The following is an 18527-nucleotide window of genomic DNA, read 5'->3' on the forward strand; positions in this document are numbered from 1 at the left end:
AACCTTTAAAGAACCCATGGATGAAAGAGCCTGGCAGGCTACAGTCCACATAGTTGCCAAGAGTTGGACATGACTGAGTGACTTCACTTGGTATTTAATCAGTCGCCACCAGTGCCCTTTTGCTTCTAGGACTCCTTGTGCCTGGTGAGGGGTTAGGACTTCCAGTGATTGTTCCAGGGAGAACTTACTTACTGGCTTCTACTAGCAGAGCAGTGGCAGTCACTGCTCTAAGACATCCTAGCCATCCAGTGGCCATCTGATCAAGCTGTTTTGAGAAATAAGCTACTGGTCTAGGGAGGTCCCCCAGTTTTTGGGTGAGGACACCAGGGCTACTCCTGTCTCTCATAGAGTAAGTTTGGGAAATCCAACACAGGGGCCAGGAATGCCTGTTGGCAGTTTTCATCCCAGTTGAGGGGTTTGTGGTCACCTTCTTTTAGAGCCTCATAGAGAGGCTTTGCTATAAGCCCGAATCCAGGTGTCCAGATCCTGCAAAATCCTGCCATCCACACAGAGGCCCTCAGTTGCCTCTTTGTCTGGGTCCAGGGGTCGGGGAGAGTTGAGTGGTTATAATGGCTTCCTTGGTCCTTGGTTACAGTCTCCTTGTCCCAGTGAAAAGTGAAAGTGTTAGTTGCTCGGTTGTGTCCAACTTTTTGCAACCCTATGGACTGCAGCCCACTAGGGTCCTCTGTCCATGGGATTCTCCAGGCAAGAATACTTGAGTGGGTAGCCGTTTCCTTCTCTGGGGAATCTTCCTGACCCAGAGATTGAACCTGGGTCTCCTGCATTGCAGGCAGATTCTTTACTGTCTGAGCCACCAAGGAAGCTCAGAGTTGAGCACATATCCTGGGTACTTAACTTGTTGGGAGGAATCTGAGCCTTGTGAGGAGAGGCTCAATATTTTCATTCACCTAGGAAGCTAAGGATCTGAATAATGCTTTTATCTGTCTTCCTTGGTAGGATTAGAAATTAGGAGGTCATCCATATACTGTAGGAGAGACCTATTTACCAGTTGTAATTCTCTTAATTTGTTTGCTAATATATTTCCAAACAGGAGGGAAACCCTGAAACCCTGGGGCAGCACAGTCTACGTTAGCTGTGAAGTGTTATGAGGGTCTGCATCTGTCCACTCAAAAAGAGATACTGGGAGTCTGGCTGCAGGGGAGTGCAAAAGAGGCATCCTTTAGTTCTAGGACTGTAAACCAGCGTTTTCTGGAACCTGGGTCAGTATGGCATGTGAATTAGGGACTATAGGGTGAACTAGGACCACTGCCTCATTAACTGCCCTCAAGTCTTGAACAAACAAACCCATATTTTCCACTTTGCTTTTTTATGGGCAGAACGTGGGATTACACAGAGATCGGCAGGGTCATAACAGCTCATGTTTTTAAAACTTGGTTTATTAAAGGCTGGATACCTCATTGGCCCTTGGGCTTCAAGGGATACTGGTTATCCACCAGTGATCAGCATTGGTTTTAATGAAATCTGAGCTAAGGCAGATTGCTGGGTTTGCCAGGAACCTCCGTGTCCTAGACAGAGGGGTTTACTTGAGAAACATTGTGGGGTGGAAAGGAGACCTCCTCTGATTTGTGACTGAGGCACGCTCCATTGGTCAAGAGCAATTGTTTCCCTGGTGGGTGCCTTCTCTGAGGGGGTCTCTGAATTGAACTACTGTCTGGAATTTAGTGAGCAAATCCCTTCTCAGCAAGCAGGCAGGGCACTCAGGCAGGAGTAGTAACTGTGTGCAAAGGTAAAACTTCTTAGCAAGCAGCTGAAGGTGGGGGGTGAATTGCTTGGTTTTAGACCATCCATCCATCCCCATTACTTTCAGGATGGGGAGGACAAGGGTCCAGGGAAATCAGTCAGCACAGAGGAGTGGGCCCCATATTTAGTGGAAAAAAAAAAATAGCTTTTCTACCTGCCACATCAAGGGTTACCTGAGGCTCCTTCAGGGAAATGACCTGGTGTCCTTTGGGAGCCAAGGGGGTCCTGGGCCCCCTAACTCTTCAGTCCTCTTGGTTGTCATCGGCTTGGGGATCCCCAAGCCCCTAACTGGACTGGGGGCCCTCTTGCTTCTAGGAGTCCTCTAGTGTACATGCAAGGCAGGATTTGGGTGGACATTTCCCATACAGAGGGCATTCAAGCTTCCAGTGGCCCTCCTGGCTGCGTTTAGAACAGGTTCCTTCTCAGTGGGGCAGTGGCTCTGAGGGATTTTTCAGATCCTGCCCCTGCTGTTGGCTTTTACAAGGGGTTGGGTATAACCCTGGTGGTGCAGGGGCTAGGGCTGCCACCAATAATTGTGTCTTTTGTGGTTTTCCCTGAATCTTCTTCGCTTCCTCAATCCTCTCTCTATTGTTAAATGTTCCAGAGGCCAAGTCCATGAGCTGGTTCATGGAGGTCTGGGGTCCCCTAGCTGCTTTCTGTAATTTTCTTCTAATGTCTGGGGCAGATTGAGTGATAAAATGAGTGTTAACTAGGACTTGCCCTTTGTGGGTGTCAGGATTAATACTGGTATACTTTCTAAAGGCTTCTACCAGCTGGCCCTGTAAGAGGGCCGGATCCTCATCTTTTCCATGTTACTTCTCTGATTTCATCATAATTAACAGGCTTAACAACACACCTTTTCATCCCTTCTATGAGGCGAGTCGCCATGTGATTCTTGTGTGTGAGCCCTCTACCTCTTTGCTGGCAGCCCCAGTGGAGGTCTTGGTCAAGGACTGCATTCTCTCTTGTAAGGTAGATTGTATGTCCTTGATTTGGGGCTGCCAGTTTACCGGCATGTGCCCAGGCTGCAGCAAGGATCCAGCTTTTCTCTTCAAAGGTGAAGCAAGTAGAAAGGAGGATCTGTCACAGTCCCCCAGGTAAGTTCTCAAGACATTGTCAGCTTGGTGAATTCTTCTGCAAACTGACTAGGGTCCTCAGAAAAATGTCCAAATTTCTCTTTGCAAGTAGTTAGGTCAACCATAGGAAAAGGGATGTGGACTCATTGTTCCTCCATCACCCACGGGCACTTTCCTTAAGGGACAGAATCTGGTAGGAGGAGGCTGGTAGGCAGCCCGGCTTCGTGTAGTATTGGCACTGGTACCAGAGGATATAGGACAGAACTGGAGGGATAAGGCAGTGGGATTTCCAGTAGATCAGATGGGGGACTAGGGGTAGATGATCTGAAAGACTGTCCTTCCTCAGAATTAGGGGGGCATAGGAGTTCCTAATTGTGGACATTGAGGAGGTGGACCTATAAAGGACCATGGAAAGCAGCGGGCTCCTGTGGGGGAAGAAGTCACTTCGGAGGGGTATGAGCCAGGCACACTCGTCAGGAGTCTTTTAGATATGGATCTTGAGACAGGGTCATGAACATTTGAGCATACGGGACTCCCCTTATTTACCTTCCTTTTTACAAAACACATCCAGCTGCAAGATGGCATTGTAGTTCAATAATCCATTTTCTGGCCAGATCTCTTGATCCCCTATTTGGGGCCATGCAGTGTTCAAAATAAGATTAATTTCTTTTTTCTTAAGCCATTCTGTCTGAATCTGCCACAGTTAGCTAACATGCGTTCTAACAGAGAGTCCTTCACAGTGCTTATAATCACTCCCGTTTTGGGTTAGGATGTCATGACAAGACAGGGGTCTGAACTGCAGGGATTCTGTAGGAAATGGGCCACTGCCTACTCTTTGGCCTTTTATGGTCCATTTCAGAACCATCATGGCATTAGGGAGAGTGACTTTTAATATGACCATAAAGGTATGATGGGCTAAAGGTCAATGACCAAACTATTCTCGAAGCCAGCTTGGTTTCAGCTGGTTCCAGTTAGTCTCGATTATCTTCCAAACAGCCATGCCCCCTCTTCATTTATCTAGCCCTCGTGTCCTGCCCCTTCCCCTCCTGTCTCAGAATCTCTGCACTATAATTATTCTCTAGTTTGTGGGTCACCCATCCGGGGTGAGGGTCACGTATGGGATTTGATTATATCTCAAGTCCACCCCTTCTACCCATCTCATTGCAATTCCTTCTTTATGTCTTTAGCTGTAGATCTTTTCTGATAGGTACTGGTCTTTTTCACTGATGACTTTTCTGCAGCTTAGTTGTGATTTTGGTGTGCTTGTGAGAGGACGTGAGTGCAGTGTCTTTCTACTCCACCATCTTGGCCCCGAAAGACTTCACTTTTGAGTTCTGTATCAGATGGGCTCTCTTGGATTGCCTCCAGGTCTGAGCATCAGTGAGTATAGTAATGCCAGAACTGGCCCATCATCAGAATCACTTCGTTACCACCTAGGCTTTGGGCATCAGAATCTAGGATGTGGAGCTGGAGAAGGTACATTTTTAAGAACCCCTTTCAGGATCAGCATTTGGGAGGGGCTGTTTTGAAACCCTCTGGGCTACCTTGTAGCACTTACATAGCTCCTTCTAGGAACTCATAGAGTCGAGATGTCTCCTGTTAAATCGGACAAAACATTTTCTACCTTGTAGAATCAGTGGGAAAACAGATTACTGGTGCTCAGGGTCTGGCATAGTTTATGTGCTCAAAAAATAGTAGCTGCTGTTCATCTAGTTCCCAGGGGAAGCCTTTGCTCTATATCCAGACAGACAGACACTCTGTTTCTATACTCACCCCTGGGAAGGGCTTGCTGCCTTGGGACCCAGTTCTCCACACATTTCTTTGCATAAATATAGAATTCACGCTCATCTTTTCAGGAACACATCTATTGTATGGCAGACACTACATTTTAAAAAGTCAGAACACATTTCCATGAGACAGAATATGTATAATCAGGACTGTCCTCCAAAAAAGAAGCTATAGGACCATAGATGAGAACCACAGATAATGATTTCTAAACACATGGATTGTGCATGCATGCGAAGTCGCTTTAGTCATGTCCGACTCTTTGCAACCCCATGGACTGTAGCCCACCAGACTCCTCTGTCAATGCGATTCTCCAGGCAAGAATACTGGAGGGGTATTGCCATGGGGTTGCCATGCCCTCTGCGGTGTTCTTAGAACCCCTTCGCCACCCAGTTAAGGAGGTGCTAAGTTTGTCACTGGTTGCTCTTAAGTCCAGAAACAGAATAAATACAAATTTGTAGAGCCATTTGATAATGCCACAGTATTCAAATATGTGATCATCTTTTTTTCTAGTATTTCAAGTTTGTTATGCCTTACAAAAGCACTGGTCTGTGACTGATTGGATAGTTTCAAAATTAGTCCTTTACAGAAAACTTCAGAAGCTATGGTCTAGAGACTGATATATGCCACCTTACTTAATCCTCACGGTCTTGGGGTCCTTTCTCTTTCCCTTGTCCCCCCCTCCTAGGAAGCCAGCACCCCCATGTTTGCCTGCTAAGCTTCAGCTAGAGGAGGGCAGCCCTATCCCTAGGTCTCTTCTCCCACCCCAACCACGAGGCAGGGGCCAACATTCCCCAGGAAGACCCCAGGGAGAGTCTAGGGGCTGCTGATTTGCCCACGATATGGGGGTGTGAGGCCCTCAGGGCAGACTAACCTGGGGACTGCCATGTTCCTGAGGCCTCAAAGGAGGGAAATTCCCCAGACAACCTCTGCCCTTGATTTGGAATCATGGGTCTGTGTCATAGAGCTTTTGCTCACACCCGACCCCAGGACTCGGTGCTGCAGCAATCGGCTGATTGTCAAGTTATATACTGCTAAACACTGAGCCTGTGCTAGCTGCTCTGGGCTGCACCAGATGAAGGTATTTTTGGTAAGCATGTACTCTGATTAACTCATTTAATTTTCACTATGACCTTATGAGATAGGTCCTATTTTTACCTTCATTGCACAAGAGACTATCAAGGTTAAGGGACAGGCTTAAAATCACGCAGTTAATAAGTGTGAGGACTGGAGGCCTTCCCTGCACCCGCCCCCAAGCCGCTGCTCTGTGCCGGCTCCTGAGCTCTTAACACATGTGGGGCTGTGCACATGCCATTGAGGGGCTTGCAGTCTAGTTGGGTCTGTGAGACCCTTGAAGAATCCTAGAAGGGTCACACAGACCTGACTTATGGAACCTGGAGGAGAGAGACTGGGATGGAGGTGAGGGAGGGGGGGTGGATGGGGAGAGGGGAAAACTTTCAGGGAGAGAGGGCGGCTGGCTCCCCTGGGTGCTCACTCACATCCTGTGTCCCTGCCCCTCCCTCCCCAGACATGATCTCACTCCTCAGCCTCATCCCTGGGGCTTGAGAGGAGAGGCTATCGTTCCCTCCCACACACCAGAACTTGGGGCCTGAAAGACCCCTCTATCCCGTCAGGGCAGCTTAGGCTCCCACAGTGACAAGGATGGCTGGCTGTCACTACCCCATGCTCCCTAGCCCCTCACATGGCAACCCCCCCCGCCCCCCAACACACACACACACACACACACTTCTCACATTATCTCAGCACTTTTTGTGCTTTTCCTTCCTTTGAGAAGGATACGCACCAGGAATCCCAGAGGAAGGAACCCTGCTGGAAATCTTCCCATCTTCCCACTCCCCTGGTTTCCCCTTTCCCATCTCTGGTGTTCTCTGCTCTGCAAGTGGGGCAGAGCACACCAGGCAACTGGCATCAGGAACTCCAAGCCATATCTGGCTGCCTGAACCTCTCAGGGAGCCAATTATTTAAATTGGGCGTGATCATGAAGATTAAATGAGAAACAGCCATGGAAGTTCTTCACCAGCTCTCAGCAGCTCTACATAGTTTAGCTTCCCTGCCGCACTTGGCTTTTTCCAGTCTTGTCCAAGCTTCAAAACTTGGCTCAAGCCCACTTCCTCCCAGAAGACTTCCTTGACTACACCAGTCTGGACTGAGTCCTCAGCCCAAAGGGGTCATCATCTGCACTAGGTGATTTGTTGTGTTTCTGCAGCCCCAGAGTGCCTTATGAACACCAAGTGTCACTCTTACAACCAGGTATTGGGATCACTATGCTGTCCTCATAGCACCAGACCTAATGCAAGATCATGTTTGCCCTACTCATAACTTCCATGTCTTAGAACCTCCCCAGGAGGGTCAGATGGCAGGGATCTCTTAGCCACTCAGGGAGATGGACTGGGAGGGATGTTTTCAATTCCCATTATATTGATGAGGATGGTGATGCTGAGAAAGCCCATGAGACCTGGCCAAGGTCACAGGACTGGGTAGTCCATTGCCAAGTCAGGATTCAAATCCAGGTTCCCACATTCTCATCACTCCCTGGGCGGCAGGGGGCACATTTGCTCAGGGCCCAAATAAATCCAACAGAGGACCAAAAGTGTGTACCCTTGGGGCTTCTATGACCTCTTAAGTGGGCTCCTGCCTTTCTTTGCTACCCCTGCTCCCTCTCCCTGGCATCTCCAAGCCCTCCCAGAAGCACCCCTAAGCCCTGGCAGACAGCCAGTCCAGGCCTGGGATGGCAGAGATAGTCCCAACCGAAGGCTATGTGACACATGGCCGCAGGGGCCCCGGTGGCTGGAACAGGCCCTAGACGATGCATGCATCCAGATCTGGGTCTGGGTGCAGATCCAGAAGGAGACAGGCAGAGTTTGCTCTTGGCAGGACAGAGAGTCCCAGTTCTGAAGGGCCCCAGGAGTCCGGAGAGGGTTTTAAATAGCCAGGGACAGGCCAATTGTGAGGCCTGCTTTAAATTGATTGAATCATCTTTAATTGTTGGTTGGTGCTGAAATGAAGAATGAGGTATGGCTTTAAATAGGAACCATAAGTGTTTCAGTCACACCCTTAGTGGGAACTGCAAGCTCAGATCTGCTCTCCTCCTATTCAGAGCGGTGAGGCAGTAGAGACGGTGGACTGAGCAGGACTGGCAGCTCTCAGAAGGCGAGGTCTCACTGATCCAATCAACTGAACCCATCAACCCATCCATCCATCCATTCCTTTGCCCGAGCTTACTTACTCTTATCTGCACCTTCGTGGCTGTGCCCAGACCCATCCTCCTAGAGCTGACAGAAGAAAAGGGGCCCAGGGTCCTGCATTCGGGGCTGTGTGGCCTTGGAAAGGCATCTGAGTTCTCTGGGCCTCCATTGCCACATCTGTAAACCGAAATGAAGCTTGCCCTGCCTGCCTCCTTCAACGAGCTCTGAAAGCTGTCATCCAGGCCATTATTGCTGGTGCATCAGCACCTCCCCTACCTGGCCCTGGGCCAAGCCAGGGTGTGTGGGATGTGGGGAGCATGTGCCCTCTAGGGCCCAAGGACTCTCCCCCCGCCACAGGTCACAGCCCACTCAGTGGTGCCGTCCTCGGTGTTCCTGAACATTTCCTGTTCTCTGGGCCTGGGCTGGAGTCCCCATCCATCCCTTTTACCTGGGGCCTGCCTGGCAGGCTCACCTGGTTGCACCTTTAACCTCCAGATTGCCCTAACTCCCACTCAGAGCCATGAGGGGCAGTCAGAGAGCCTAAGAAGGCCCACAGAGACAGGGTTCTGACGGTCAGCCTCCTTGGGAGGGTGCAAACACTATCCCCAGCCAGTCCTGGGACAGAATCAGGGACCACCTGGGGCCATTTCCCCACCTCTGAAGAACAGATATGGCCAAGGGCAGATTCCTGGATTTCCCTTTTTGCTTGATGTTAGATTTAGGACTTCGAGGGCCTGAGAGAGAAATTGTCAGGGAGGCAGATTTTAGCTCACCTGGACAACCTTTGAAAAGAGGCTTTCTCAGGAAACACCAGAGGAGCTCAGACCAAGCCTGGATGCAGCTTCCACTGAGAGCATTGCAGAAGGCCGCCTCTCAGGCTGGGGCAGACGGGGCTGGTGTCAGCACTGGAAGACCACATCCTGGTCCACCTCTGACCTACAGTCCCCACAGTCTTGAGTCAGCTGCTTCATCTCCCTGAACCACGGGCTCCACTTTTGTGAAAATGTGGAAATAAGGCTTTTTTGAAAAAGAGCAGTATGAGGATTCTGAAATATGAACTAACATGCAAAAATACTCTTGGCCCAGTTGTCAGTAGTGGATAAATGCTGGTTGAGTGTGAATAGAAGCCAGGTGGGGGCTTGTACCAGGTGATCCCTTGCAACTCTGAGGGCCCATGACTTTAATCAGCATAGGTAACCAACGGCCCAGGTGAGGACACTGTCAGACCAAGTGCCCACAGGGTTTATATGGGCTGGGATAAGAGTGGGTAGTTAAATGTTGCACCATGCCTTCAGCTTGACTTCTTTTTGGAGAGGGAGCCCAGAAGGGGCGGACAAATCTTAGGATCTATATGAAGTTGAAAGAAAGCTCTTATCTCATTTCCTTCTCCAAGCTGCACGGGATGGCTACTTGCAGAGTAATAGGAACTGAGGGGGTCTGGGCCACATTCTCTGGGTCCTCTTCCCACATAGCCATCCAGAATGGGAGAGTTGGGCTCTCTTTGTGGTGCCAAAATAAACTTGCATTGTTTCCAGCAACACAAGAGGCCTTGAGTGAAGCCGCTTTTGCCAAACCCTATAAGGAAGGGGAGTGGGAGGGTCGGGGGGAGAGGGGAGGGTCGGGGGGAGAGGGGAGGGGAGTTTGGAATGAGAGATTCCCCTCCACCCCTCATCCCCTACCTCCAGCTTTCTCCTGACTTCCAGAGAAGTCTGTGTAGGCAAGCCCAAAAGCAGATCCCAGAGGGCACTGTGGAAATCTGGGCTTTTAGGGGAAAAAAGAAGGGACAGGAATTCCCATTTGAGTGCTCCCATTTGAATTCTATGTGCTCGGTACTTTGCTTACAGTCATGCTAGTGGGCTGGGGGTGCACACAGACCTCCGTGCAAGTGCTGATCCTATCACTTGCTAACTCTGGGGTCTGTGCAAGCAAGTACTACTACTTCTCTGTGCTTTCATTTCCTCATAGGAGCTAATAATAATACACTTCAGAGGGTTGTATCAAAGGTTAACTCAGGTAATGTAGTAAAATGCTCTGCCTAGCATAGAGTGCAAAAATTACCCTCAGTGCGTATTAGTTGTCATTACTACTATCCAATAGTTGCTGTTAATAATAACTTTTATTATTTTCAGTTCAATACCCAGAGGTAGGTATTGTTACATACTTATTACAGGTATGGGAACTTCAGCTCTGGAGGGTTAAGGCACTTTTTCAGGGTCTGACAGTTAATGAGTGGCAAGCTTAGGATTCAGACTCAGGTCTGACTAGCTCCAAGGCTCACACTTTTACTTGCATCTGAGATGGGGCCCTGGCTGGCTTTCTTGATGCAGATGCCAAGCTTCTTCGAGGATGGGGATTTGCAAAGTGGTGAAATCAGAGCCTCTCGGGCAACAATTTCATGGCTCCACTGTCCCCTAGACTTCATGGACTCAGTCACTGTCCAGCTGGGCCTGGCTGAACACGAAAGCCCACGGATCCCCTTGCCAGGACTCAGGGCCCCTTTATCTCTAGAGCATCCATCTGGAGTGAGTGGCTGCAGCTCAGGCCCTGCTCTGAGCAACATCTACACAATTAGACCCCAGGCTTCCCATTCCTACATGGAGAGCTTGTTGAAGCTGAGCCAAAGCCTCCTGGGATGTAAATTCTAGTTGTCGCTTCCTAGCTGGGTAACTTAGGGCTTGTTACTTGCTCTCTCTGAGCCTCACTTTTCTCCTAATACTGGAGCGATATTTCCTAGCTTTCTGTGTCTCTATGAGTGTTACAAGAGATAATGAATCTGACAGTCAATGTTTGTGTTTTGAGACAAGTGGTACAGGGGACCATGGGACTGTGGGGCTCCAGGCGGGGACCTACTTTTCATCTTTAGATATGGACTCTCTGCATGTCATCCTTAATGAAAAATGAATAACTCGTGTTCATTTCATTAAATGCTACCCCCACAAAAAGTGTGGACTTATGCAATTCTCCAGACTGTCAACTGGAAGATATCTCAGAATTCCTCGTAAATCAAAAGGTTTCATTTTGCTGCCAAGAGAATCAACTTTCTCTGCTTTGAGTCAGGCAGGGGAGCGGGGGTGCTGCTGCTGGGCTGGGATTAGAGTCCGGGAGACCCGCCTGCTAGTCCGGACTCTGCCAATTATTGATGCGGGACAGGATGGAAGCAGAGCGCTTCTGGTCTCTGAGGCCTCAGTTTCTTTCTCTGCAGAATGGGTGGTGTGTGTGTTGGGACCACCCTACTAGATGACCATCCTCCTCCTCCTCCAGTTTTAAAATTCTGGAATTTGATCTTTCTTTCTCTCTACTTCTCTGTACTCTCTCCAACCTCCTCCTTACCCTCCTCCTCCCCCTCATCCCATGATCTCTGTCTCTCCTGTCAATCAGGCCAGATCAGCCCAGGGCAGAGACTGTGGAGAAAAAACATCTCTGCGTTCCTGGCAGACGACAATTTTCTAATGCCCCTTATTGCAAAAGCAGCCCTTCTTTAGGGTGAAGAGAAGGGCAGCCAAAATCTGTGTTTCTATTATGGGGTCTAGAAAGGGGGGCCATTTGCTCATAGAGCTGAGGATGGAGACATTTAGAAGTAACAAATGGCCCTTTCTCTGGCTGTGGGTTGGGAAGGGGTCCCAGGCCAGTCCAAGGGGGGCTTTGTGGTCACTTGGTGGAGCAGGTTCCAGGCCACCCAGAGGAGTCCAGGGACTGTGTGGGTGGATGGAAAGTGCTTGGGGTGAAGGACCCAGAGGGAATTCAGTCTCCTAAAAACCACGGGCAGAGCTGTCTCTTGGGGAGCGAAGGGAAGGATAGTTAAAATGTTTGGGTTTCTTTATGCTGGGTCCAGCCGACTGATGGTGGGAGATATAAATAGGGGACTGGGAAGAACGCAGGGGCGGGGAAGGAAAGGGGGAGTGAGAGAGAGGGGCATGGACAAGGATGGAGAGAAGGCAGAGGGACAAGAGAATCAAGGAAGGGAAAGAGGAGGAGAGAGAGAGAGGGAGAGAGAAAAGAGAGGACAGGAGGAGGGGCGGGAGGGAGGAAAGCAGGCAGGAAGGAAGGAAAAAGGAAGGGGAGACGTGAGGAAGGAACATGTCTCCCTGCACACTGTCCTCTTGAGTGCGGCCTCCCAAGACTGAGGTGCACCAAGGAACCAGTCCACACATGGGTAACTTTCCAACAACCTCCTTCCTGGGTCATCCCTGAGCCCCTTGCTCCATGGTCCTCCTGACAAAGGCAGGTTTCAAACCTTCTTATTGCACAACTCAGGGAGTGCTATTTACGTAAATATGAAGTGAGTAGTTGCCCTGCAGCTGTGCAAGGAAGTAGTGGGCCCTGTGTGGCTGGCAAGTCCTAGCAGCATAATTAGATGGGACATCACTGAATATTCAAAACACAGCGTGTGTTGTCCCAGTTACTAAATCATTGAGTATGGCTTATACCATACTCCGTTTATACTATACTGTACTAGCACTTTTACACATATAAAGCCACTCTATTCATCATGTTTGGCTGTAAAACTCTCTTCACTAGTTCTGAAAATAAAATCCCCTATTCAGTAACGACCTGCAGCCAGTAAGCTCTCTGTCCATCCATCTATCTTCCAATCAGACATTCCTCTGGAGTTTATCCTTGCAATTATTCAAGGATCTACAGTGTGTCAGGTGCTCGGCTTCACTGGGTCAACCATGGAAACTTCTCAGTCCTTGCCCTCAAGGGGCTTACCCTTCACTGGGAAAAGGCACATAACTAATCTAGTATAATATATCATTATAAGTAGGGTAATAAAAGTATCACCAGTTGTTATCTGGGAGAAACAAAACAAGACAAACCAATGGTGCCAGGGCAGCTATTATAGGTAATCTGCAATGAGGGCCCCTGGCATCCAACAGGAGGTGCCCTGCTCTCTCTGCCACTCAAGCATAGAAAACTTGTTTGGCTAGGGTGCCCGAGAACCCTGAGAACTGGCATCTACATTTTTCTTATTTCCTTTTTTAAAAATGCATAAAATTATTTATAGTTTAAAGAACTGTAAAGCAAATATCTTTGTAACCACTCACTAGGTCAAGAAATAGACTAGAACATCTCCAGTACCTGTGAAGTCCCCCTTCCACCTCCTCCTCTTTCAATCAAATCTCCCGACCTCTTCCCCAGAGGGGTAACACAATCCTGACCTTTCAGTTCATGATTACCTTGCTTTCTTTTATGGTTTTACCATCTGTGTATGCACCCTAAAAATACTAGGGATTTCTATGGCCATGGTGGAGTGATCCATAAAGACCCCACAAGGGACTTACTGTCCCTCCTTACAACACATTTCCCCATAATGTTTATCAGCATCATTTCTAATAGTTCTTTCCCACTGCTTTACTCTGTCTAGGGTAAACTGTAGGAAATTGCCATTTTGTCCCACAAAAATGGTTAAATATCAGCAATTTCACATATAGTCATCCCTTAGTATTGACAGGGGATTGGTTCCAGGACCTCCACAGATACCAAAATCCTAAGATGCTCTCTTATATAAAATAGTGCAGTATTTGCAAATAACCTATGCAATCCTTCTATATATTTTAAATCATCTCTAGATTATGTATAATACCTAGTACAATGTAAATGCTATGTAAATAGTTGTAAATGCAATGTGAGTACTACAAATAGTTGCTGAAGGATGGCCAATTCAAGTTTTGCTTTTTAGAACTTGCTGGGATTTTTTTTCCCCTGAATAGTTTTCATACCCAATTGTTTGAATCCACTGATGCACAACATGCAAGTACATAGGGCCAACTGTAGTTTAAGCTAGTAGTTGAGTCTATTTTTAGGCTTGGTAAATAAGTAACATACTGTATGCATTATTTTTTTTAAATTGAGATATAAATGACCTTGTGTAGCCTACCATGCCTCTCTCTTCTTGGACCCATGAGTATAATAAACCCTTTCATTTCGTATGCCTCTCTGAGTGTAATTTCTATGGCCATGTTGGAGTGATCCTTAAAGACCCCACAAAGGAATTAATCCCCACTTAGAATACATTTCCCCATAACTCTTTTTTCAGCATCATTTTTTTAATAGTTTGTTCTTTCCAGTGCTCTGTAATCCTACCTCTATCATATATCAAGCATCCCTATATGTGTGGTCTGTTCACGGGCTCGTTATTCTGCTTCATTGATCTATTTCTCTCTGTCTGTGCCAATGTCACACTGTCTTAATTACTATGGCTTTGTAGTTAGTCATAATACCTGGTAGGACAATTCCTTCACCTTGTTTTCTTCTCATTGTTGCACTTTCAAATGAGTTTTATAATAAGCTTGCCAGATTCTACATGTAAATATGTATTGGAATTTTAATTGAGATGCATCGAATCTATCTATAAACTTGTGAAAATGACCTCTTCATAATACCAGCTCATCCTTCCATAAATGTAGAATATCTCTGCATTTCTTAGCACATTCTTTAAAATATCTCTTTTTTTTTTTTTTTTGGACGTTCTGGGAGAATAGCATTGAAACATGTATATTATCATATGTGAAACAGAACACCATTCCATGTTTGATGCATGAGACAAGGGCTCAGGGCCGGGGCAATGGGATGACCCAGAGGGATGGGATGGGGAGGGAGGTGGGTGGGGGGTCCAGGAAGGGGAACACATGTAAACCCATGGCTGATTCATGTCAATGTATGGCAAAAACTATTACAATATTGTAAAGTAATTAGCCCCCAACTAAAATAAATAAATTTATTAAAAAAATAAATAAATAAAATAAAATATCTCTTAATAAAGCTTCGTAAAAGTCCAGCACAAACTCTCAAACCACTTCTGGCCCAAATTTTGAATCACAATGAATCTTAAAAAAAAAACAAAAAACACCTATCATTGTTTTCTTAAATTCTCCCTGATCTCCTTCAAGGTGGGAGAGGAGGACAGTGACTTTCTTCCCCCATCTAAACATTGCTTGAAAAACCTAGGTGGACAGTGCTGTGCTATCTTTTCTGGGGTGTTTAACCTGTATTCAACTGTTAGGAACACCAGGTATAGCGTAACTGAACTCACCTAATGATCCCCTTTTCATACAGAAATACCTAATATTCTGGTCTACTTTTGTTGAGGTGTTGCTTAGTCACTCAGTTGTGTCCAACTCTTTGCGACCCTTTGGACGGTAGCCCACTGCCCTCTGCCCTCCTGTCTGGGATTTCCCAGACAAGAATACTGGAGTGGGTTGCCATTTCCTCCTTTAGGAGATCTTCCCAACCCAGGGATCAAACCTTTGTTTCCTGTGTCTCCTGAGTTGCAGGCAGATTCTTTACCCACTGAGCCATCAGGGAAGCCCATATAGCAAAAGGTATTGGAAGAAGTTTTGCAAAGCAAGCAGTGAAGTTCCCACTCCTGTCCTCTGTGGAGGAGAGAGGGCTAGATGTTGAATCAGTTGCTTATGACCAATGATTTAATTGATCATGTCTATGTGATGAAGCCTCTATTAAAAACTCAAAAGGTCAGAGTTCAGAGAGCTTCTGGGTGAGTGAGCACATGCAAACGGGGGAAGGGTGGTGCATCTGGAAAGGGTATGAAAGCTCTGTGCCCTTTCCCCATACCTTACCCTATGCATCTCTTCCACCCAGCTGTTCCCAAGTTATATTCTTTTATAATAAACCTGTGATCCAGTAGGTTCAAGAAAGCATTGAAAATGGTGTTCATCATGTTGTTCAATATTCTTTGTAAAAGGACCCACAGAATACATTTTTGGGGGGATTTAATACACTATAGTTGGTTTCTCCTGTTGAACTAACATGTTTCTGCAACAGGGTTGACACTCTGAAATTATTTTTCAATGAATTTTCACATCCTATAAATCTTGTTCTGGGGTTGCTTGCCCACTGAAGCAATGTTTGGTGTAGGAGGTAAGGGGAAGACAGATAGAATACTAGCTCAGTATATTCCAATTAGATTTTTGTCTGAGTCATAGCAAAATTCTTGGATGGAATGCAGTCATTGTTAAAAGAAAAGATTTTCTGAATTCCTTCATCTCTCATTTAACATATCAAGAATTAGGCCTGCCTGCCTAATTTTTAGAAAATGAAGAGAGGAAATCTTGTTTCTTCTCTTTTGATAGATTGTGGGAAGGAGGATGGAGAGATAACAGATCAGGCCCCAGGGTTTTTCTCTGCCACTTTCCTTATTGCCTCCTCCATTGTCCCTACCAATATGTCAGGGTACAATCTGTTGGAGTTTTTAAGGCATCCAGAAAAGTATGAAGGAGACAGCGAGCGTCTGGGCTAGTGTTCTATCTGCCTCCAGGTATGTGGGGGCCATGACAGGTCCGGAGGTACCCACATGATGCTGTGAATGTGTGGCAGGAGTGGTAGGTAGGGAAGCCTGAGGCAGCACACAAGGAGTTACCGGGAGAGCCAGCAGGATGGTGGAGGACAGGCCTGGCCGCAGGACCGAGTGGTCACTTTGGCAGCTGGTGGGGACCACAGGCTTCGCTGATGCATCCTGGCCCAGCACCCTGCAAAGCAAGATGCAGCCCATCCCACCTCAGTGGTCCATCAGCTCAGGTAGCAGGCTGGTCCATACATACCCTGGCAGTGGAGAGCAGTGAGGATCCAGGCATGCTCCAGGGATGTTCTCCGGGGATGCTACAATGATCTCATCAGAACCGTTTGCCACACTGGATTCAGGAGGCAGACAAAACAGTCTCCCAAAGGTTGAGATTCAATGGAGTCATCCATTACTTAGACAATTTTAGTTACTGAATCAGATTGGAAATTTATCAAATTGGGCAACATTTAGCCAATCCCCCCAGCCAACTAGGGGTTGGCTCCCTGGTGGAACTGGTAAGAAAGGGATGACTAGTTACAAAGAAAATAAGAAAACTACAATCACATTGTAAAATAAGTACATGTGCCCCACCACACATCCTTTTTATGAAACTGAAAATTATTTAGCTCATCATCCTCTCTCTTTAGTTTCAGAGATAACTTGCACATGATACTCAATAACAACAAATACTCTCACATACAGGTTTGGAATTAGATAGGCTGAAGTTTGGGGCTGCAGGATGACTTTTGGGGCACTTTACCATTTGTGAGTCCCCTCCTCCATTAAAAATAGTAAAAATTATATTTTACGATTGTATAGAAAGTATAGAGGTATAAAGAAGAATATATTAAGATTGCATATTAAAACATTTTCTTCAACCTAAATTTTTCTTCTTACTCTGATTTTAAAAGAATGTTTTAAACATTTTCACGGGCTCCTAAATATCCCAAGCCCATTGTGCTTGTACCTGCACTTGGTCTGGGCCTGCCTCTTTGCTCTTGCCTTTCTGATCTGTAAAATGGGGTTGTTGGATTAAACAATGATGACACTCAAGAACTTGACGCGTGGTGATCATCAATGTTGGTTTCTTTTCTTCATTTCCACGGATTTGACTTTCTATTTTACTGATCATGTTGCATATGTGGTTTTCATTTTGAGTCACCTTCAAATTCTCTTGGGAAGTAGGTGGAGTATAACTTATAAATAAAAATTCCTTTGCACTGCCTCAGCACTCAGCACAATGCCTGGCTTTATAGTCTCGATCCTTATTTGTGGACTGTGCCGGTAAACAACTCGCTCCCTTCCCAGCCTCCACCCACCACCCCGTCCCACCCCAGGCCTGACAGACGCTAAAATCATCCTTCCTTCCTTTCTTCTCCCTCGAAGTTCTTCATTCCTTAGTAGCCTGTACTCGGTGGGCTGTTAAGAGTGAGGAAGCCACCCTCTAAACGGCTGACCTTTGAACTGGGTCATCTTCCCATGGCCCCTCAGGGTGGCCCACAGCCCTCGCTCCATCACTGAGGAAGCTGTGGCTCAGAGGACATCAGGAATCTGCTCAGAAAATAACGGGAGAGCATGTGAAGCCAAGCCTATCTGACCATGACTTGGTGTGATGTGTTACACCTCCATGATTTGCGGTTTCCAGAGAGCTACATGGAAAAGTAACTAGAATGTCTTACCAGTGCTGAGGGAGAGGTTTTAGATGATTTGATGCTGCTCAAGTCACACCCTGTAGGGAAGCACCTAAGTGGCTTTAGGTGTGCACTCACTTTTGTTGTTGTCACCTGGGCCATGTATCACGTTGAAAGTTTGCACTGAAACCCCCTTCCTAAATATTAGAGAGGGGTGAGGCCAGAAGTAAGAGGGGATGGTCATGAGTCACCAAGACCGAGATGGGGGTTTTAAATGGTGTAGAGGGTACAGACTGAACACTGTTCCTTGCTAGCGAGCCATCAGAGTGCTTACTATCTGCTGGGCGTGGGGACATTAAGATGGTATCAGAGCCTCAGTGAGTGAGTGTGTGAGGCCCTGAGAACAAACAGCACCTGGCATAAACATCAGCTCTCACAGAACCGGGCACGTGGCACACTGGGCGCCTCCTGCACTGTGTGCTGGGGAGATGGGCATGAATAAAACATCCTCCCCCTGATTCTAGAGAAGACAAAGCAAAGATTGCCCTGTGATGGGATAAAATCTGCAAGTAAAAACCAAGAAGCATGTGCAAGTTTATTTATGTCCTATTACACAAGCTCCTCCATTCTCCACCTCCACCCCACCCCCTCAATCTGTCACAGTCAGGGATCTGGGGCTCCGAGCATTAAAATGAATTAAACAGATTCAATGGCAAGTTGGGAGTAAAAGGAGGAGAAAAAGAGAAGGTGGAAGAATGAGTTGGAGGGA

The 18527-nt window shown here is 47.1% G+C and overlaps 1 long non-coding RNA gene across 2 annotated transcripts in view; it reads left to right on the forward strand.

The window, feature by feature from the left end:
- The first annotated feature begins 2658 nt into the window (after positions 1 to 2658).
- The window catches only part of LOC145546107 (uncharacterized), a 102398-nt gene continuing 86529 nt past the window's right edge, over positions 2659 to 18527 (forward strand). For both annotated transcript variants that reach the window (XR_014082515.1, XR_014082514.1), the window contains exon 1: positions 2659 to 2858. This is a non-coding gene — a long non-coding RNA (uncharacterized LOC145546107). The remainder of the gene's footprint in view (positions 2859 to 18527) is intronic.

This window comes from Giraffa tippelskirchi, chromosome 4 (assembly GCF_054371585.1).
Source record: "Giraffa tippelskirchi isolate mGirTip1 chromosome 4, T2T-mGirTip1v1.2.pri, whole genome shotgun sequence".
NCBI classification, from domain to species: domain Eukaryota; kingdom Metazoa; phylum Chordata; class Mammalia; order Artiodactyla; family Giraffidae; genus Giraffa; species Giraffa tippelskirchi.